This window comes from Lathyrus oleraceus, chromosome 4, assembly GCF_024323335.1.
Source record: "Lathyrus oleraceus cultivar Zhongwan6 chromosome 4, CAAS_Psat_ZW6_1.0, whole genome shotgun sequence".
Taxonomy (NCBI): Eukaryota; Viridiplantae; Streptophyta; class Magnoliopsida; order Fabales; family Fabaceae; genus Lathyrus; species Lathyrus oleraceus.
In genome coordinates, this window is record NC_066582.1 from 382,612,485 (window position 1) to 382,635,673 (window position 23,189).

Here is a 23,189-nt window from a genome sequence, read left to right on the forward strand (position 1 = left end):
CCATTTTCGTGAAGTTCTGGGCCGCGCGTGGAGGAGGCCGCCGCCGGTGGTGGCCGGAATCCTACCGGCGTTACTGTTCATGGCCGGAGTGTCTTGAGGAAGAAGACGATCCCGTGGCCGTTAGATCGCTTTGACTTTATTTGACTTTTCTTTTGATCCAAAGGCCCATATTTTTTCTGATTTTCGTTTTTATTCATTTTATTTAGTCATTTAAGTGACTTGTGTGACCAATTGACATTGTTGCATATGTGTCACATGCCATGTACATATTTTACCCTGTTTTATTTTTATTTTTTTATAAATAGCAAAAATACTTAAAAGAATCTGAAATTTTTTGTGAGTGATCCCTGATGAGTCCTTGATTTTTTGGTACCATTGCCCAATTATTTCATGACACGTGGATTTTAATATGAATTTCTGATTCATTTATGTGCATTTTTGACCATTTGCATTCAAACCTTAATGAAATCCCATATTTTAATCATTCTGACCGAAGCTTTTGCACACACCATCCTCATACATGATACTAAGATGTGGTAACTGGTTTGATTATTTTCTATGTCATTTTGCTAGGGTTTGACACATGAATTTAAATGTTGCGTTTTTGGATGTTTTTTTGCATTCTCAATTTCTCGATTTTTGTTTTCATATCAAATGAATCTGGATGCTCCTGATTTTTTGCATGATGTTTATATATGCTTAGTGAACCTTATGTTAAATCCCCATGAATTTAGAATGCATTTTCAGTTTGCTTTGGATTTTTGAAGTTGATGTTTTCATTTTAGTCCCTATTTTGATGCTTGCTTAGTATGAAGCACTTGTGCCACTTCCTTTGAGTGTTGAAACCAATCCTTTTGCACATGTTTTAGTATGTATGTCATGTCTTGATGTGTGGAGCCTTGCCCCCTGACTTTGAGTTTTGATACACTTTTGATGCATTTGTTTGACAAGAGGTTTAGGCCTCCTATCCTTAGTTGTTTTTGTGAATTTTTATGAACTTTAATAGCATGATTCATGTAGTTACACTTTGATTCTTGTTTGGTGCCTTTGCACATGTGTTCTCCCCTGTTCTATGATGCTTCTATCAATTCTTTCTGCATTTATTCATAATGAGCTCCTTTTTGCATTCATTTGAGCATGAAAGACGCATTAGAGTTTTATGATACACTTTGTTTGATTTTGATCCAAAAGTGATTCTATGCTTATGATATGAACTTGGAGGTTTGCATATTGATTACATAGCTCATTTGACATGCTTATGATGTGCATACCTTGCTGCCATGTTCATTTCATCTTGACACATAATTGCATGAACTTGTCTACATTGCTTTTGTTGCATTTTGAGGTGCTTTGAACATGATTGACTTCCACTTTGCTAAGTTGGGTTTAAATGACTTTTGATTGATGTTTTAGGAGTCATTTGGTTTTGTTTGTGTGCTTGATTGTCTAATCCTTTACCCTTGCCTCATGCCTTTACCTTTTATGACTCATTGTTGAAGTTGAAGCACTTTGAAGTTGTATGTTGACTTGTTTGACTTTGATGCATCTTTGGATGTTTAGAGCTTTTGCTTTGATCTTGTTGAGTTGAGTTTTTGAGACACTTATTGAATTGATGCAACTTCTGACTTGGTGCTATTGTATCCTCCTTCCATCATTCATGCTTTGTTGTGACATGTTTTCTATTGCATCCGTGCACTGTTTACCTGACACTGTTGTTGCTATGATTCTTCTGTTTGGTGCAACTCTTGATTGTACCCCATCTTGTTATTCTAACTTGTTTGTTGAGTTTTTGTGAGGGCTCACATGACTCTTGAAGAGATAGCTTACTTGGTATTCCACTTTATTTCCGGGATACCATTTGGAGATTTATTCTGATTGCTTTCCTGACTTGCTTTCTTTGATGGTGCTAGCTTGAGAGATCTCTGGGTTTCTTGCTTCTTTAGTTGTTGTCATTTCGGATATTTATCCGTGTGGTAGATCTCCTGATCCCTTTTACATTTTTCCAGCATTTTACCGCTTTCTTAGCTGGAAGACCTCGATAAGAGACAACGTTTTATGTGTTTACTTTTGTGCCCAAAGACCTCCGAGAGGAGGCACCAGTGCTAAAGACCTCCATGAAGAGTCAATCCCCCGTTATTCAGTGTGTCGTTCTTTATGCTCGCACTACATGTCAATGCTTCAGAACAAAAGCCCAAGATCTTTTGTCCGGTCAGTCAGTGGAGAGGGTTCCATCTTTCTGAACCCCCATGCTTTGTCATGAGCTCACCCTGTCCAGGGTTAAGAGCTATGAGGTCTTATCCTCATTACCCTTTTGATCTGCTCACCCTGGCGTTCAATGTCAGTTGGTTAAGAGCCCATTTGATTACCTTTCCATGGCTTGTTTGTCGAGGTTGATATGACCCCTATTGACTAAAGCCATACCCATGTATGTTTGAGCCCCCTTGTTGGTGCGTTTACTTTATGCTATATGTTTTTGTGTGGTGTGATCGTCTCCCCATAGGATTGCTAGGCTTCGTATAGTCTCTCGTTTGCATGTCAATTGAGGTAGCACAGTTCCTTCGTCTAGGACTTCCTTTTTTGCATGAGCATTCTGAAAACACAAACAAACTCTTTGATTTTATTTTCTTAAGAACACGTTAACTCCTTCTACTACAGGTGAGTAAGTCTCCAAAGGTCGAGCATCCGGTAGATTGCGTAGTAACGTTGTTCATCTAAAAAACACAAAACAAACAAAAATAGGTTAGCCGAGCTACGGTGCTCTGATTCTCAATCCTTCTTGAGATACGTATGCAGCAGGGTAGGGCCTGTGCGAGCAATAACTCTTTCTTTTCCCTACTTTGATTTTCTCTCTTTCGCATTGCATATAGGACTTTTTATACACACACTTTAGACATAAATAGCAAGCGTGGATCCTGTGGAGTACCACAGACGTGAAGGAGTGCGATAGCCTTCCCTTCACGTAACCGGCCCCCTTACTCGGTTTTCTTTGGTTCGAGACTTTGTTTTATCCGTTCCCTCTTGGTTATGCAGTACTACCTTTCCCTCCTCTTGGGATAAAAGTACATAGCTGGAGAATCTACTCTTCTTCCGCGCCACTCATTTTCGTGTTTGTACTTGGATTCAGGAAATCCAGGGAGCGACATCTGGCGACTCTGCTGGGGACTTATTTTCCCTAGTGGGCCTTTCCTAGCGTTTGTTTGTTGTCTATTGTGTGTTATTTATTTATTGCTTTGCATACTTATTTGCTTGCATTGCATCCTATGTGAGCTTTATTGTTTCATGCATACTGTGCTGGTTGTGTATCTGTTTCGCTGTTGGGTGGGAGTCACAAGATGTAAAAGGCCCAATACACAGGCTATGAGTGAACTTTAGGACACCTAGGAATAGAGTGATTCATGGGAAGCGGGTGGTATGGCGCCACTTAGCGGAACATGGTATCACGAGCAATTCAGATTCTGATGGGGTATTATCGTTGCATACACCTGGTGTGCATATGATGATATTCTTGAAAGGATTGTTTATCCTGCATTTCTCTTGACCTTACCCTGGCCTAGATTACACCCGTGAGTGGGGCGGGAATGAATCATTTACAGGTACTGATGGTGACTTGTTTTGTTGGTGATCGTGTCCTGTGGGTGACTTTTGTTTGGTTCTTGTTGGTGACCGTTGGTTCTGAAGTATGGGTTCTAAGTTGATGACTGTGTTCTATGGTTCCCGGTTCCGAATTCATGCTGAAGTTCTGATCCTGTGCCTTGTGATACACAGCCAACCAACCATTGTTTCATCATTTTGCATCATATCATGTTTATTTTCAAAAAAAAATAATGCATAAAAAAAGAAAAAAAGTTAACCCGCATATGCATATCATTTTTCAGGTTTATTCAGGAGTCTGTTCACACCGAGAGATGGCTGCCATTCCAGAGTTGAAGAGGAGGACTTGCACCTACAGCTTTACCGTGAGCCGTTGACATCTTTGGTAGAATTGGGTAATCTCGTGACCGACCGTAATCAGAAAGTTTTTGATGATCAGTATGGGGATATCTTGGCATTGTTGAAGATGGTGGTTGATCCGGTACCTCTGCAGACTCTCTTACAGTTCTATGATCCGGAGCTTCATTGCTTTACTTTTCAGGACTACCACCTAGCTCCCACTCTTGAAGAGTATTCCATCCTTATGAATGTCCGAATCAAAAATCGAGTACCTTTCCTGGATGTGCCAAAGGAGGTGGATTTCAAAGTTGTCGCTGAGGCTCTTTACTTGAGCATCAAGGAAGTGAGCGATAATTGGAAACCAAGCGGTGATGTTGTGGGCTTATCCTTGAAGTTCTTGGTAAGGGTGGCTAAGGAAGAAGCAAAGAAAGGAAATTGGGTAGCTTTCAACGCTCAGTTGGCTGTCATGATTTATGGAGTTATTCTGTTCCCTAGTATGCCTAGTTTCGTGGACCTGACAACAATCACTATTTCCATTGGAGGAAACCCAGTGCCTATCTTGTTAGCTGACACCTATTATGTGATACACAACAGGCATGGTAAGTGTGGAGCTATCAGGTGTTATTGTTAGGGACCAATTAGTACTACTTTTTATACCATTTTATTGGTCCCTTTTACCAAGTTTTGATGTAATTACACACTTTTATCTTCATTAATTTGTATAAATGCAATTAGATTTAATTTATTTTGTTTTGAATAGTTATTTCACATTTTTTGTTAGTTGTGTAGAATTATGGATAAGCAAGACCTTGGTTTCAACATGGCATTTTGGAGGAAGCTTGCCAAACAAGGAAGCTGGGAAAGCAACAGTTCGCGCCGCGAACTTCCTTCGCGCCGCGAAGGCTGCGAATCCAGCAAGCTGACCAAGGGTCAAAGGTGCTGCTGTGCAGAAAAAGTGATTGCCATTTTGATGTCTGCCTGGGAAGTGCTTTTCTGCTGCAGATGACAATGTCCAATTAGGGAAATGTCAACCTTTTTGGTAGAGACAAAATAGTTTAACCTAGGTTTTGAAAAACATTATTCCATTCATTCACACATTGTGCTGTAGAGCTTTTGCAATAGAGAAAACAGAGTTTTTCTTCTAAAAAACCTTCTGCTTTGTAACAATGGTGATGAGGAGCTAAACTCCCTTTTGTCAAGATTGGAGGTAGTAGCTATTCTCATCTGTTTATGTATTCACTTTGATTTATATATGAGATAGAGATTGTTGATGTATTGATTACTATTTTTGCTTTTAGTTGAAAACCAGATTTGAGTAGTTGTCGAGAGAGATTACTCGAGTTTAGACATAAAACAGATTTTCAAGTAGTGAATAAGTTGTAGAGATAGATTTATTCATTACTATTCTTTGATATTGAACATTAAAGGTTGCTATATTGATAGTTAGGTGGAGAGATCGTCTAAGGATCAATATAGTAACTATCACGATATCATTTAGACATAAATAACTTTGAGAGGATATTTGAACATCATCAATAATCTTGAATCTAATTATTTATCATAGGGAATCATAGATATTTGAAATAGTGAACTCCAATCTTGCCAAGCTTTTATATTTGTCTAAAACCACTTAATAGTTTTTGTTAACATTTATTAACAAGATATTTTTCCAAACAAAACAACCCTGTTACTTTCTAAACTTATAACATTTGAATTATAGAACGGCGGTAATATTACCCAATCTCTGTGGATACGATACAAAAATATTTGCCAAAGATATACTCTTTCAACAAATTGGCGCCGTTGCCGGGGATTGGTGTCGATATTACAAGCATTGCAATAATTCTTTGTTTTAAGTTGTGTTACGTTTATTACTATCCCTCTTTTGTTTCACTTGGTTTGTTAGTTTTGTAGATTCTAGTGCATGCGAGGAAAAGCAACCGAGGAGCAACTTCAATTCGATCCTGAAATTGAAAGAACACTTCGGAAGCTCAATAGCAAAACACGAAGAAGAAGGAAACTAGCCGAAGAGAGGAACCGGAGAGAAGAAGCATCTACTTCCGCACTTGTTCCAATCGAAGAAGTGGTTGTAGAGGCTTGTGAAGGAAACATGGCGGAGGATAATCGTACCGAAATGTCCGCTAATAGTCCAAGAAGGAATGCTCAATTTGCCCGTGGAGGAAGGAATACGGAGATGAAGACCGGAATCCTCCAACTTCTCTATGCAACTCCATTCACCGGAATGGATCACGAAGATCCGTATACCCATCTCATCAAATTCTATGAGATTGCGGGTTCTACGGGAATAGACGAAGCGGGTGAAGAAACGTTATTCAAAAGGATGTTCCCACACTCCTTAGTGGGAAAGGCAAAGGAGTGGTACCTTGATCAAGAATCAAGAGTGATGACGGATTGGAACTTGTTAGAAGAAAAGTTCTTAGAAAGATACTTCCCTCAATCCCGATTCATGGAAGCCAAGACGGCTATAGCGGTATTCACTCAAGGAGGAAACGAATCTCTAAATGAAGCTTGGGAGAGATTCAAATCAATGTTGAGGAAGTGTAAGGGACATGGTTTTGATGAGCTTACTCAAATCCATATCTTTTTGAATGGTCTCCAATCAACCCATAAGACACTTCTGGACGCCACCGCGGGTGGTTCGCTTATATCAAAAACTGCGGAAGAAGCTAAAGTCATTATTGAACGGATGGCCCGTAATGATCATCAAGGTCAACATGATCGAAGCCCTTCACAACGTAAGCCTGGAGTTTTAGAGTTGAATACCAATGATGCCATCCTTGCACAAAACAAGCTACTCTCTCAACAAGTGGAGCTTCTTACTCAACAAATGGCCAAGCTTCCACAGCAAATAAAAGAGATTCAGGGGTTTCAAGTTCAGCATCAAGTAGCATGTTGCGAGTTATGCCAAGGGGATCATCCTACTGGTTTTTGTCCTCCACCTCAAGAAGAAGTCAGTTATGTGAACAACCAAAACCAGGGATATCAAAGACAACAGCCTAACAATCAAGGCTATCAACCAAGAAACAACCAAGGCTACCAACCGTCAAGGTTCAACAATCAGAATTATCAACAGCAAAGCCCTTACCAACAACCAAACTCTCAAGGTCAGCAGTCGCAAGGAGGAAATTCCAAGCTAGAAGACACTCTTCAACAATTCATGCAAGCTTCTATGGCAAATCAGAAGAGTAACGAGGCGGCAATTAAAAATCTGGAAAGTCAAGTAGGCCAACTCGCGAAGCAGCTGTCGGAACAAAATGCAGGGCCTTCTTTCTCTGCTAACACTCAACCAAATCCAAAGGAGCATTGCAAAGCAGTCGTCACAAGGAGCGGTAAAGCGTTGGTAAGTGAAAAAGGTGAAGGAATTATAGAAGAGAACACCACTGATGGGATGCTGGAAGAAACAGATATAGTTGGTGCAAGGGAAAATGGTTCTGGAATGCTCAGTTCGCGCCGCGAACCACCTTCGCGCCGCGAAAAGAGCAGGTTTTGCCCACTGCTGTGCAGACTGATTTAGAAGGAAAAAAAGATGCTGAATCAAAGAAAAAGAAGAAATCTGAGAAGGGAGTGAATGTCATTCCAACTCAACATCTACCCTATCCACATGCTCCATCAAGGAGAGAAAATGCTAGGCACTATGCACGGTTCATGGACATCTTCAAGCAACTCCAAATCAACATTCCATTTGCTGATGCATTAGAACAAATGCCACGGTATGCTAAATTTATGAAAGACATTCTTACCAAGAAAAGGCGACATGTGGAAGATGAGACCATCATTCTTGATGCACGGTGTAGCGCAATCATCCCGAAGACTTTACCTAGGAAGGAGTCCGACCCGGGCCGGGTTGTTCTACCGGTAACCATTGGAAGCACATACGTTGGGAACGGTTTGATAGATTTGGGCTCTAGTATAAATTTAATTCCCCTTTCTATTGTCAAACGATTGGGAAATGTGGAGATTAAATCAACAAGAATGACCCTACAACTAGCAGACAAGTCTACAACCTCACCATACGGAATTGCCCAAGACATGCTCGTAAAAGTGGACAAATTTTTGTTTCCGGTGGATTTTGTAATAGTAGAGATGGATGAGGATCGCGATGTACCTTTAATCCTTGGAAGACCTTTTATGAAGACCGCTCGGATGATGATCGACATAGATGATGGGCTTATGAAGGTTAGAGTGCAAGATGAAGAGGTGACTTTTAACCTTTTCGAAGCAATGAAACATCCAACTGACAAGCATGATTCTTTTCGAATTGATGCAAGTGAAGAGGAAGTAGTGGAGGTCGTGAATCAAATCCATATTTCTAATCCTTTGGAAAGATCCCTTATCGGAGCATACAATGTGTTAACTGACAATGAGGAACGAGAGATCGAAGCGATGTTGCACGAGCTAGAATCTTGTGGTGAGCTGGCCTATCAAGAAGAATTAGTGGAAGATTTGGATGCAAAGAAGGAAACTGAAGAGCAAAAGTTAGAATTGAAGATGCTTCCGGCACATTTGAAGTATGTGTTTCTTGGAGATGAGTGTACCAAACCAGTGATTATAAGCAACACATTGTCCACGCAAGAGGAAGATAAGTTGATTCAAGTATTGAAAAAGAACCAAGGTGCGATAGGGTGGGTTTTATCCGATTTGAAGGGTATTAGTCCAGCATATTGCATGCACAAGATAATGATGGAGGAAAATTTCAAACCGGTTGCGCAACCTCAGAGGCGTTTGAATCCATCAATGAAAGAGGTGGTTCGGAAAGAAGTTGTCAAACTTTTAGAAGCAGGAATGATTTATCCCATATCTGATAGTGCATGGGTGAGTCCGGTACAAGTGGTCCCCAAGAAAGGCGGAATGACGGTGATCAAAAACGATAAAAATGAGTTGATTCCAACGAGAACAGTGACAGGGTGGAGGATGTGCATCGACTATAGAAGGTTGAACCAAGCCACAAGGAAAGATCATTTCCCACTACCTTTCATGGACCAAATGTTGGAGCGGCTCGCTGGCAAAAATTTCTACTGTTTCTTGGACGGATATTCGGGGTATAATCAAATTTCAGTAAATCCGGCAGACCATGAGAAAACAGCTTTTACATGTCCTTTTGGCATCTTTGCTTACCGAAGAATGCCTTTTGGATTATGTAACGCACCGGCCACATTTCAACGGTGTATGCAAGCTATCTTTTCAGACTTGATAGAAGAATGCATTGAGGTGTTCATGGACGATTTTTCTGTTTATGGATCATCTTTTGAAATGTGCTTAAAGCACCTTGATGTAGTTCTGGAGAGATGCGTGGAGACCAACCTAGTGCTCAACTGGGAAAAATGCAATTTTATGGTCACTGAGGGTATAGTACTTGGTCACAAGATTTCTTCTGAAGGGCTAGAGGTGGACAAGGCCAAGGTGGAGGTTATTGAAAAGCTGCCACCTCCAACTAACATCAAAGGAATAAGAAGCTTTCTAGGACATGCCGGGTTCTACCGGAGATTCATACAAGACTTCTCAAAGATCGCAAAGCCATTGAGTAATTTACTCAACAAAGGTACGCCTTTTCTTTTTGATGAGTCATGTCTTAAAGCCTTCTTAGATTTGAAACAAAAGTTGATCACCGCACCAATAATCGTAGCACCAAACTGGAATCTTGATTTTGAACTCATGTGTGATGCTAGCGATTATGCAGTGGGTGCGGTGTTAGGACAAAGAAGCGATAAAGTTTTCCATGCCATACACTATGCTAGTAAGGTGTTGAATGACGCCCAAGTTAATTACGCAACAACTGAAAAAGAATTGCTAGCCATAGTATATGCATTGGAAAAATTTAGAGCTTATTTGATTGGTTCAAGAGTTGTAATCTACACTGACCATTCTGCAATAAAATATCTGCTTACCAAGCCGGATTCAAAACAAAGGCTTATTCGTTGGATCCTTTTATTACAAGAGTTTGATCTAGAGATTAGGGATAAAAAAGGTTCCGAGAACTTGGTAGCAGATCATTTGTCTCGTTTGGTCAATGTAGAAATTACAAACGAAGAAGAAGAGGTGAGAGAAGAATTTCCAGATGAAAAACTCTATGCGATTCAAGTGAGGCCATGGTTTGCTGATTTTGCTAATTACAAAGCAACTGGTTTAACACCAGAAGACCTCACTTGCAATCAAAGAAGGAAATTCTTAGCTGATGCAAAATATTATGTCTGGGATGACCCTTACCTTTTTAAAGTAGGGGCAGACAATATTTTGAGAAGGTGTGTAACAATGGAAGAATCAAGAGACATTCTGTGGCACTGTCACAACTCTCCGTATGGAGGTCACTATAGTGGTTTGAGAACAGCCACTAAAGTACTCCAATCGGGTTTTTATTGGCCATCTTTATTCAAAGATGCGCACGAACATGCGAAGAGTTGTGATGCATGCCAACGGAGTGGTGGAATAGGAAAACGGGATGAAATGCCTCTAACCAACATGCTAGAAGTAGAAGTTTTTGATTGTTGGGGTATTGATTTCGTTGGCCCATTCCCCTCTTCTTTCTCTAATGAGTACATCTTAGTAGCTGTTGATTATGTTTCGAAGTGGGTGGAAGCAAGTGCCTCACCCAAGGCCGATGCCAAAACTGTGATCAAATTTTTAAAGAAGAACATATTCTCACGTTTTGGTGTGCCTCGAGTGTTGGTGAGTGATGGAGGCTCACACTTCTGCAATACACCCTTAGAAAAAGTTCTGCAACATTATGGTGTAAAGCATAAGGTGACCACTCCTTACCACCCACAAGCGAACGGTCAAACTGAGGTTTCAAACCGGGAAATCAAACGGATACTTGAGAAAACAGTTTCGAACTCAAGAAAGGATTGGTCCTTAAAACTAGATGAGGCTTTGTGGGCATATCGCACTGCTTACAAAGCACCTATTGGGCTGACTCCGTTTCAACTGGTGTATGGGAAGACTTGTCATCTTCCAGTTGAAATGGAGCATAGAGCATTATGGGCTCTTAAGTTCTTGAACTTCGACTCCACTCTAGCTGGAGAGAGAAGGAAAGGTCAACTCCATGAGTTAGAGGAACTAAGGAACGATGCTTACCATTCTAATAAGCTGTACAAGGAGAAGACAAAAGCATACCATGATGGGAAGGTCCGCCACAAAGAGTTTCATGTTGGCCAGATGGTATTGCTTTTTAACTCAAGGTTGAAGTTGTTTCCGGGTAAATTGAAGTCTAAATGGTCTGGACCATTTGTTGTCAAGGAAGTACGGAATTATGGAGCCATTGTGATAGAGGACCCAAAGTCGCAAGAAAGCTGGACTGTCAATGGTCAAAGACTGAAAGTCTATCATAGCGGTGACATAAACCGTGATGTGTGTGTCCTTTCCTTATCTGGATCAAGCTAATTGAGGTACCGTCGAGCTCTTAACGACGTTAAACAAAGCGCTGGTTGGGAGGCAACCCAACGTTGTTAGTGTGCATTTTAAATTTCTCTGTTTTGTGATTTTTAGCTCTGTTGAAGTTTTAAAATTTTGAAGTTCTGTTTTTTGTAGTTCGCGCCGCGACCTCCTGTTCGCGCCGCGAACTGAATGAATAAATTTGAGTGGGTTCTGTTTTTTGCAGTTCGCGCCGCGACCTCCTGTTCGCGCCGCGAACTGAATGAAAAAAATTTAATTGGTTCTGTTTTATGCAGTTCGCGCCGCGACCCCCTGTTCGCGCCGCGAACTTTGCGGGACAGAAATCATTTAAATACTGTTTAGGTCAATTCCTTTTCATTTCAAACCTTCCTCATTTCAAATCCCTTTGCCGCGCTTTCACCCCAATCCCAAAATCCCACCATTTCTCAACATTTTTCAGTTTTCCACTCTTCCAATCTTCTTCTTTAGCAAGTGTAGAGATTCAAAAGGTATGTAATCTTCATTTTCTCTTTTCCAATCCCTTTTTGGGTTTTTCAAGTTAGGGTTGGTTAGAAATCGAATTTCTCTGTGAATACTGTTTGGAATCGCTATGCATGTGTGAATTAGAATAGGATTAGGTTAGGGTTGAGTATTTTGGCTGGTTGGATGTGTTTAATCCCTCAATGGTGAAACCCTAGGAAGCTTTGGGGATTTCCTGAAATCACAGGGTTCGCGCCGCGAACTACCCTTCGCGCCGCGAACTGTGAATTCCAGCAGCCATTTTCTTTTTGATTGTTGACTAATGCTGTCATATGTGTTTTGTGGTTGTGCTGGTTTTGATTGCAGATGTCTAAGAGAACTAAGACCATGGCACCTCCTCAGGCCCGTGCTATCCGAAGGTTCATCAGTGAGGAACACGAAGCACGCTTTGAAAGCCTTGTCAAGAGAACCATTTTACCTGAACGGTTTATCCGCCTGGCTCCAACTGGGGTGTATCACAGAGTGGTTGAGGCTTTTGAGCAAAGGAAATGGATGAAGTTATGCGAGCCGGAAGCCGCAATCAACTACGACCTTGTCAGAGAATTCTATGCGAATGCGATGCATCGCGAGGAGGGTACGACCTTCATTTACCGGTCCAGGGTAAGGGGAAAGATTGTTTCATTTGGAAGGGATGACATTAATTCCTATCTAGGCCACCCCTTAACTCTTGGAGAGGGCGAGAGCTGTGAGTACAGTGTCATGGAGGTAGCCAACAGGTGGAATCTGGAAGAAGTCAATGCCACCTTATGTCTCCGTGGAAAATCTTTTGAAGTGAATGACCAAGGGCATCCGAAATTGTGGAAGAGAGAAAATTTCAATTTGGATGCTAGGGCTTTTTTGGTGCTACTGTTAACCAATATCAGACCAAGAAGCCACACCACCACAATTCCTATGGATGTCGGTTGTCTTTTGTACTGCATCATGATCGGGAAGACAGTGGATGTTGCAGCCCTCATTTCAGGAGAATTGAGGAAGATAGTGTTAAGAGGAACCAATTTCGGGGGCAAAGCTGGTGTGCTAGCCTATCCAGAACTCATCATGGGACTGTGCCGTAGGGCCAATGTTCACATCCCTGAGGAAGTACACTTCTCGATCACTAGTGTGATCAGTGACGCTTATTTGAACAGGTTTCTGCAAAACCCGAATGAAAAGACTGATGCAGCTGGTACTTCTTCCTCTCGAGCCAGAGCCAGATCCCGACCTCAACCTCAACCTCAGAGTACCCCAGGTTTCGATCAGATGGCTTTTGCCAACTACTGCTGTGAGAACTTTGAGGCCTCCAGGAGGTCTCAATCATTTCTTTTTGATGCCATGCAGCAGCAGTTCCAGAACACGTTTCTGGCACCAGAGGCCCGAACTTTTCCATCGCAAGCTGATTATGCAGCTTATGCTAATTGGCCTGTGGGCAGGCCAAATTTTATGGGGGGTGCAGGAGGTAGTGCTGACCCAAATGAGGAGATGGAAGATGTTCTCGGAAGTGTAGGTGGTGATGAAGAGGAGGAGGATTGAATTTGTGGAGTTTTGAGAGTATTGTTTGTTTGTTTGAGTTTCTTTTTGCTAATTCTGTTTTTATTTTTGGGAATTTTGTAATGTACTTTTTGGTGGCTCTAGTTCACCATGACTTTATCTTAGCACTTTAATTTTTCTTTAGTATTTTTATAATTGCATGAGTACTTTTTGAAATTTAAGTGCGTTTTTAATCAAATTGGTCTACCAACAGTTCTATTTAATTGTTCTTACGCTTAAGTCAAGCCTAAAGCAACCAAGAATTGTTCGCAAAGAAAGAAGCATAGGATACTTCGAGTGGTGATGATAAGAATTAGTGTCGGCATTTCAAGGTACACTTTATCGCTTTCTAGACTTAACATGAGTAGTTTAATGGTGTGTGCAAAATTTCAGTTCATAATTCCATTGAAGTATATGTCATTGTGAATCAAAATAGGACTTAACCATTTGTGAGGAAGCTTTCCATTGTACACTAAAAAAGCGGGAAACCGAGCATTATTTTGACTCATTCTTATCATGCTAAATCATGCATCAATCTAATGTTGTGTGAAATTTTTGAATATGATAGAGGCATTTTTTGTGAGAAAAACCACTTGACCAAAAAACTTAAATCAACGAACCTTGTGAGGAGTAATCCTTAGTTAACCCCCTTTGAGCTTGTTAGGATTCATTTGATTGATCATTGTAAAATCAATTGAAAATTGTGGAATAAATGAATCCTAATTTCTTTCGTGTCAGTTGAAACCTCAAACCGAGTTGTTTGCATAATTTTGCCTTTTGCTTATGTCTAAGTAGGGAGCATTATTGAATAAATTTGGTTTTGAAATCTAAAGTTGGGGAGAGTAAAGTGAAAAGTTGATTAGAACTTGGAAAAGTGAGTTTCTTTGAAAGGGTAAAAATATGAAAAGAAACAAGAAAAAGAAATCACCCTTGGAACCATAGAGCATAGAAAAAAAATTAGAAAAAGAAAAGGAAAGGAAATGCTCATGGTTGTGTGGATTTGAAAAGAAAAAGAAAAAGAAAAAGATAGGGATCAAAGAAAAGGAATTTGTGTAGAGTGAATCTTTGGGAATGCTCCCTTAGGATAGACAACTTTGTTGAATTCTCTTAATCATATCCTTTCTTGTAACCTAAACCACATTACAACCTTGAAAGACCTCTTGATTCTCATTTTTCACATGATTTGGTACTTGTTGTGATAACCGTATGATTTGAGTTGTTGTTGATTTAACTGCTTGGATGAGTGAAAGTAACCCTTCATGTTATTCATCAATATTGATGTGTGCGTAAGTTTGATTCAATTTTGACATGTATGACTTTGAAATCCTTGGAATGATTTTTGCACTTTACCATTTCCCTTATTTATGTTTTGTCTAGAGTTGAGATAAGTGAATTGAGAAAAAGCCAAACGCTTTTGAACCATTTGAATGTCCTTGATGAATTCTTGTTTAAATCTTTTGTGTCATGACTTTGGTTGTAAGGGTGGACACTTTTGTTTAGGGACAAACAAAATGCTAAGTTGGGGAGAGTTGTTAGGGACCAATTAGTACTACTTTTTATACCATTTTATTGGTCCCTTTTACCAAGTTTTGATGTAATTACACACTTTTATCTTCATTAATTTGTATAAATGCAATTAGATTTAATTTATTTTGTTTTGAATAGTTATTTCACATTTTTTGTTAGTTGTGTAGAATTATGGATAAGCAAGACCTTGGTTTCAACATGGCATTTTGGAGGAAGCTTGCCAAACAAGGAAGCTGGGAAAGCAACAGTTCGCGCCGCGAACTTCCTTCGCGCCGCGAAGGCTGCGAATCCAGCAAGCTGACCAAGGGTCAAAGGTGCTGCTGTGCAGAAAAAGTGATTGCCATTTTGATGTCTGCCTGGGAAGTGCTTTTCTGCTGCAGATGACAATGTCCAATTAGGGAAATGTCAACCTTTTTGGTAGAGACAAAATAGTTTAACCTAGGTTTTGAAAAACATTATTCCATTCATTCACACATTGTGCTGTAGAGCTTTTGCAATAGAGAAAACAGAGTTTTTCTTCAAAAAAACCTTCTGCTTTGTAACAATGGTGATGAGGAGCTAAACTCCCTTTTGTCAAGATTGGAGGTAGTAGCTATTCTCATCTGTCTATGTATTCACTTTGATTTATATATGAGATAGAGATTGTTGATGTATTGATTACTGTTTTTGCTTTTAGTTGAAAACCAGATTTGAGTAGTTGTCGAGAGAGATTACTCGAGTTTAGACATAAAACAGATTTTCAAGTAGTGAATAAGTTGTAGAGATAGATTTATTCATTACTATTCTTTGATATTGAACATTAAAGGTTGCTATATTGATAGTTAGGTGGAGAGATCGTCTAAGGATCAATATAGTAACTATCACGATATCATTTAGACATAAATGACTTTGAGAGGATATTTGAACATCATCAATAATCTTGAATCTAATTATTTATCATAGGGAATCATAGATATTTGAAATAGTGAACTCCAATCTTGCCAAGCTTTTATATTTGTCTAAAACCACTTAATAGTTTTTGTTAACATTTATTAACAAGATATTTTTCCAAACAAAACAACCCTGTTACTTTCTAAACTTATAACATTTGAATTATAGAACGGCGGTAATATTACCCAATCTCTGTGGATACGATACAAAAATATTTGCCAAAGATATACTCTTTCAACAGTTATCTCCCGTTGCTACTCAAGTGGTTCTTGTCTTTTCTACCAACCAATGGACCGTTTGCAGATACTCAGAATACTCACAAATGGGCTCAGAGGATCATGTCGCTCACATCTAATGATATCAAGTGGCAAGCTTATAGGATTAATGTGCACAACGTCATTATGAGTTGTGGAGAGTTTCGCAATGTTCCACTCATAGGAACTAGGGGTTGCATCAACTACAACCCGGTTCTTTCTCTCCGTCAGTTGGGTTTTGTCATGAAGGAAAGGCCGCAAGATGTCGAGATAGCTGAAAATGTGTACTTTGAGAAATGGAGCGATCCAGCAAGATTGGAGCAAGTGGGAAAAGCTTGGGAGAATATTGGTATAAAAGATGGATCTGTTTTAGGGAGGAAGTTTGCAATTGCTATGCCTGCTTACACTAAGTGGGTCAAGGAAAGAGTTGGGACTTTGTTGCTACCATATGACCGGATGGAACCATTACAGGAGAAACCGCCTTTGATCCTTTCTGAGAGTGTGCCTGCTGAGTATTACAAACAAGCCTTAATGGAGAATCGCCAGTTGAAAGAAAATGAACAAGAGATCCGAATGGAGTTTTACAAAGCAAAAGCTGATAGGCTAAATTTGGCTCATAAACTCAAAGGAGTGCAAGGTGAAAGTTCTAGTAGATCAAGAAACAAAAAGAGGTCCTATGATGAGATAGAAACAATGTTGGATGAAGAAAACCATGAACGCTTGAGATTACAAAAAGCGGAAGCCAATTACAAAAAGAAGATACGAGACTTGGAAAGAAAACTTAAGGACAAAGATACTAAGTTGAAGAAAGAGGTAGATCTGAGGCATGCTGCAGAGAGCCAACTCAGAGGAAGTGACATTCGTGCATCTCATTTCCGAGAGGAAGTTGTTGAACTCAGGGTGCAACTGAAAGAGAAGCTCACCCCTCTACCTGAGTGTTCAGAGTGTGACCGATTGATGGATCAGTGCCAGTATTTGAAGACTCTCATTCTTGAAGGACGACTTCCCTAGTTTGTCTTGTTATTTATTTCGAGAATCACCTCTAGGATTGTTGGATGGGATTCCTTGTTCTACACTTTTGCTTGCCGTCCAGTGTATGTTGCTTCTTTGTTGTTTATGTTCCGCTTACGGGTGCAGGTTGCCATTTTTCAAAGGTGGACGAGACTCTTGAATACCTGAGAAATGATGAAACATAGCATACGCATCATACACATATCATTCTTGCATCAATACAGGTGTTCTTGAGGAGGATTTCTCATTCTTGTTCCCGTTTCAGGAAGGATTGCTGAGTATCGTCCGCACAGTTACGCAACAAGGCAAAATCAACAGAAGATCATGGATCAATTTCAAGCAGAGCTAGCAGAGATGAGGACCAACATGGCCCAGTTCATGAGTATGATGCAAGGGGTAGTGCAAGGGCAAGAGGAACTCCGAGCCTTGGTCCAGAGACAAGAAACTGTGATTCCCCATGTCGGTCAGAATCCGCCAGAAGGAACCTCTATCAATGACACCGCTGCTGCTACCAGCCCTGTCAACAACTATGCTACCGGTGATGAATTGTGTGGTATTAGAATCAATGGACAACCCATCATTACAGAGGCTACTAACGCTCGAGCGGCACGTGCTCCAGTTCACCATCCATCTCATTTGGTTGACAAGCAAGAAGATATGTTCACTATTCTCAGTGATGATGATGAATTTGGAAAGGCGGAAGAGAGAGATAGAAAGGTTGACGCCCTTGCTGAAAAGATTCGCGCCATGGAGTGCCAGAATTCTTTGGGCTTTGATGTTACTAACATGGGTTTAGTTGATGGGTTGAGGATCCCGTACAAGTTCAAAGCGCCATCTTTTGACAAGTACAATGGCACTTCTTGTCCCCGAACTCATGCGCAAGCTTACTACGGGAAGATATCCGCTTATACTGATGATGAAAAAATATGGATGTACTTTTTCCAATACAGCTTGTCTGGAGCCTCTTTGGATTGGTACATGGACTTGAAAAAAGAATCTGTCAGAAGCTGGAGAGAGTTATGTGAAGCTTTTCTGAGGCAGTACAAGCATAACATGGACATGGCTCCGAGCAGAACCCAATTGCAGAGTTTGTTTCAAAAGACCGGTGAGAGTTTCAAGGAATACGCCCAGAGGTGGCGTGAACTAGCTGCGAGAGTACAACCTCCGATGTTGGAGAGAGAATTGACTGATATGTTCATTGGAACCCTGCAAGGTGTATTCATGGATCGTATGGGAAGTTGCCCATTTGGTAGTTTTTCGGATGTTGTGATTTGCGGAGAAAGAACTGAAAGTCTTATCAAAGCGGGAAAAATCCAAGACCCTGGTTCTTCAAGTTCTTCAAGTGCTAAGAAACCATTTTCAGGGGCACCTAGAAGAAGAGAGGGTGAGACAAATGCTATACATAATAAGAGAAATGGAAACAGAGGACAACAATACCGTCAAGTTGCTGCTGTGACTATTCCAACAACCCAACCTCAACAACAACAAAGAGGACAACCACAACAACAAAAGCAACGCCAATTCCAACCAAGACAAAGAATGCCAGATCGTCATTTTGATTCGTTGCCAATGACTTATGCTGAATTACTCGCTGAACTGCTCAGGTTAAAGTTTGTTGAACTTCGCACTATGGCTCCATTAACAAGAATTCCTGCTGGTTATGATGCTAATGTCCATTGTGATTTTCATTCTGGTGCGCCAGGGCACCACATCTAGAATTGTCGGGATTTTCACCATAAAGTTCAAGATTTGATTGATGTCAAGACGATTAACTTTGCTCCTACTCCGAATGTGGTGAATAATCCTATTCCTCGGCATGGAGAGCCCAGAGTAAATGGTGTGGAAGATGGGGAACATTTGAACTTGGTAGTCGATATTAATGATGTTTAGACTCCGTTGTTTGTAGTGAAGGAACGTCTGCTTAGAGGGGGAGTATTCCCAGGATGTGACAAGAATTGTTCAGATTGTGGTAATCATGAAAACACTGTGTGAAACTGAAAGAAGGTATCCAGGTATTGATGAATGAAGGTTGTTTACAGTTTGATCGAGTAGTGAAAGACCGTGAAGAGGTATCGAATGCTACCATTTACTTTACACCGTCAGAAGGTCTTGTACGTGCTCCAAGAACCATTAGTGCGCCTGTGACTATCGGTACTCCTGTGACCATAGCTGCGCCCGTGACCATATCGGCTCCGGTAACTGTTGGTGTTCCTGTGATTATTAATGCTCCAGTAACTATCAGTACTCCTACCACCATTGCTGCCTCTAGTGGAAGACTTGTTGAGAATAGTAGAGCAATTCCGTGGCAATATGACAATGCTTTTTGTAGAAATAGAAGACCAGAGAATCAGACCAGATCAGTAAATCATACTCCAGTGACGATTGGTTCATCAATTAAGACTCCAGTAACAGTTGGTTCGGATGCGGGTAATGTAGGAGGACCCGGAGGATTTACGAGAAGTGGTCGTTTGTTTGCACCACAGGTTCCGAAGGATAACAATGTTGAGGCTCTTGCTAGAATAAAAGGAAAACAAGTTGTAGTTGAAGAAGAACCAGTGCGAAAGGAGGTGCCCGAGGATTCTTTAGAGAAGGACGTAGAGGAATTTATGAGAATTATCAAGAAGAGTGATTACAAGATCATCGATCAGTTGAACCAGACACCGTCAAAAATCTCTATTCTCTCTCTGTTGATGTGTTCTGAGGCACATCGTAACGCCCTGTTGAAAATGTTGAATATGGTTTATGTGCCTCAAGAGATTTCTGTTAACCATCTTGAAGGTGTTATTGCAAATGTTAACATGAGACATGGTTTGGGATTCACGGATCTAGACTTGACACCTGAGGGTCGCAATCATAATAGAGCTCTGCATATCACGATGGAATGCAAAGGCGCGGTTTTGTCGCATGTTTTGGTTGATACCGGTTCTTCTTTGAATGTGTTGCCCAAAAAGGCACTGAGTAAGCTTGATGCCGAAGGGGTTGTTCTCACACCAAGTGATCTTGTTGTCCGTGCTTTTGATGGATCCGATCGATCAGTTTTTGGTGAAGTCACGTTGCCTGTGAAGATCGGCCCGGAAGTGTTTAATATTGTCTTCTATGTGATGGATATTCAACCAGTATATAGTTGTCTGTTGGGGCGTCCCTGGATACATGGAGCCGGAGCAGTTTCTTCGACTCTCCACCAAAAGCTGAAATATGTGTGGGATGGTCAAGTTGTGACAGTGTGTGGCGAAGAGGATATCTTTGTGATCCGTTTATCCTCCTTCAAATATGTGGAGATGGATGGCGAAATTCATGAAACTCTATGTCAAGCTTTTGAGACTGTCAGTATTGAGAAGGTGGCTTTTGTTGAATAGAAGAAACCAGGTACCTCGATTGCATCCTATAAACAAGCTCTGGAGGTCATTCATTCAGGTAACGCGGAACGCTGGGGCAAGGTGATCGATGTGCCCGTAAAAGAAGACATTTTTGGCATTGGTTATCAGCCTTTTCAATCATTAGAGCAGGGTGTCCAGAATCAGAAAGGGCCGTGTACTTTCACAAGTGCTGGATTGATGAATCACGGGGATGTCTTTGCAACAGACAATGAAGATGGTGACAATGATTGTGATATGGATAATTGGGTGCGCCCGCGTGCTCCAGGGGAGAAGATCAACAACTGGACTATTGAAGAAATAGTCCAAGTTACTATTCAGACAGAGTAATTTTCTTCTGTTTTTCATTTTGCATGAAAGCCCTACGCTCTGCCCAAGGCGTAGTGGTTCATTGTAGGGCCACATCATGTTTTAAATTTTCAATGATTATGATCATTAAAGGACGTTTTGCAATCAAATTTGTGTTCACTGTCTTTCTGTTTTTGTTACTTTCATTTTCAAAAACAGTTCTGTTATGGCTCAGTATGACTTCGATAATCCCATTTACCAAGCCGAAGAGGAGAGTGAAGAAGATTGTGAACTCCCCAAAGAATTGGCCAAACTATTGAAACAGGAGGAAAGGGTCATTCAACCTCATACGGAAGAGTTGGAAGTCATTAACCTTGGTACAGAGGACGCAAAGAAAGAGATCAACATAGGGGCTGCTTTAGAGGAAAAGGTCAAGAGAGGGCTGATTGAAACACTGCAAGAATATGTGGACGTATTCGCATGGTCGTATCAAGATATGCCTGGTTTGGATACAGATATTGTGGTGCACAGGCTACCTCTCTGAGAAGATTGTCCTTCGGTAAAGAAGAAGCTTCGCAGAACTAGTCTTGATATGGCTGTCAAGATCAAAGAGGAGGTTCAGAAACAGTTGGATGCAGGTTTTCTGGCGGTTACCAATTATCCCCCTTGGGTGGCCAACATCGTACCCGTGCCGAAGAAGGATGGTAAAGTCAGGATGTGTGTCGATTACCGAGATTTAAACAGAGCCAATCCGAAAGATGACTTCCCATTACCTCACATTGATGTATTGGTCGATAACACTGCTCAGTCCTTGGTTTTCTCTTTCATGGATGGATTTTCTGGCTATAATCAGATCAAGATGGCGCCAGAAGACATGGAGAAGACGACATTCATGACACCTTAGGGCATGCTCTGTTATAAGGTAATGCCATTTGGGTTGAAGAACGTCGGTGCTACCTACCAAAGAGCTATGACGACTCTCTTTCATGACATGATGCACAAAGAAATTGAAGTGTACGTGGATGATATGATTGCGAAGTCTCATACATAAGAGGAGCACTTGGTAAACTTGCAAAAGTTGTTTGAAAGATTGAGAAAGTTCAAACTGAGGCTGAATCCAAACAAGTGTACATTTGGAGTGAGATCTGGAAAGCTGTTAGGTTTCATTGTCAGTGAGAAAGGGATTGAGGTTGATCCAGCGAAAGTAAAAGCTATTCAAGAAATGCCTGAAACAAGAACGGAAAAGCAGGTTCGTGGGTTTTAGGGAGGCTGAACTACATTGCACGGTTCATATCTCACCTAACGGCTATGTGCGAATCGATATTTAAATTGCTAAGAAAATATCAAGCAATCATGTGGAATAATGATTGTCAAAAAGCTTTTGATAAGATAAAAGAATATTTGCAGAAACCTCCAATTCTTATACCCCCAGTTCCTAGGAGGCCTCTGATAATGTACCTTTCAGTAACAGAGAATTCGATGGGGTGTGTATTGGGACAGCATGACGAGTCTGGTCGAAAAGAGCATGCAATATACTACCTTAGAAAAAAGTTTGCCGACTGTGAAACAAGATATTCGTTGCTCGAAAAAACTTGCTGCGCTTTGGCATGGGCTGCTCGCCGACTAAGACAGTATATGTTGAACCATACTACCTTGTTGATTTCTAAGATGGACACAGTAAAGTATATCTTTGAAAATCCGGCTCTTACCGGACGAGTGGCTCGTTGGCAGATGATTTCGACAGAGTATGATATTCAGTACACGTCGTAAAAGTCCATCAAGGGTAGTATTCTGTCTGACTACCTTGCCGAGCAACCAATTGATGACTATCAGCCGATGATGTTTGAATTCCCCGATGAAGATATCATGTACTTAAAGATGAAAGATTATGAAGAGCCTCTTGTCGAGGAAGGACCGGATCCAGATGACAAGTGGACACTGATGTTTGATGGAGCGGTAAATGTGAATGGAAATGGTGTTGGGGCAGTACTCATTAATCCTAAAGGTGAACACATACCTTTTTCCGCCAGATTGACTTTTGAAGTAACCAACAACGAAGCTGAGTACGAGGCTTGTATCATGGGGATTGAGGAAGCCATCGATCTAAGGATCAAAACTATGGACATTTATGGAGATTCTGCTCTAGTGATTAACCAAGTCAATGGTGACTGGAATACTCATCAACCACATTTGATTCCTTATAGAGATTACACCAAAAGGATCCTGACTTTCTTCAAGACAGTAAAGTTGTATCATGTACCCCGAGATGAAAATCAAATGGCTGATGCCTTAGCTATATTGTCTTCCATGATTAAAGTTCATTGGCAGAATCATGTGCCACATGTTGCTGTGAATCGACTCGAGAGGCATGAGTATGTGTTTGCAGCCGAGTCTGTTATTGATGAGAAGCTGTGGTTTTATGATATTAAGAATTTCCTCAAAA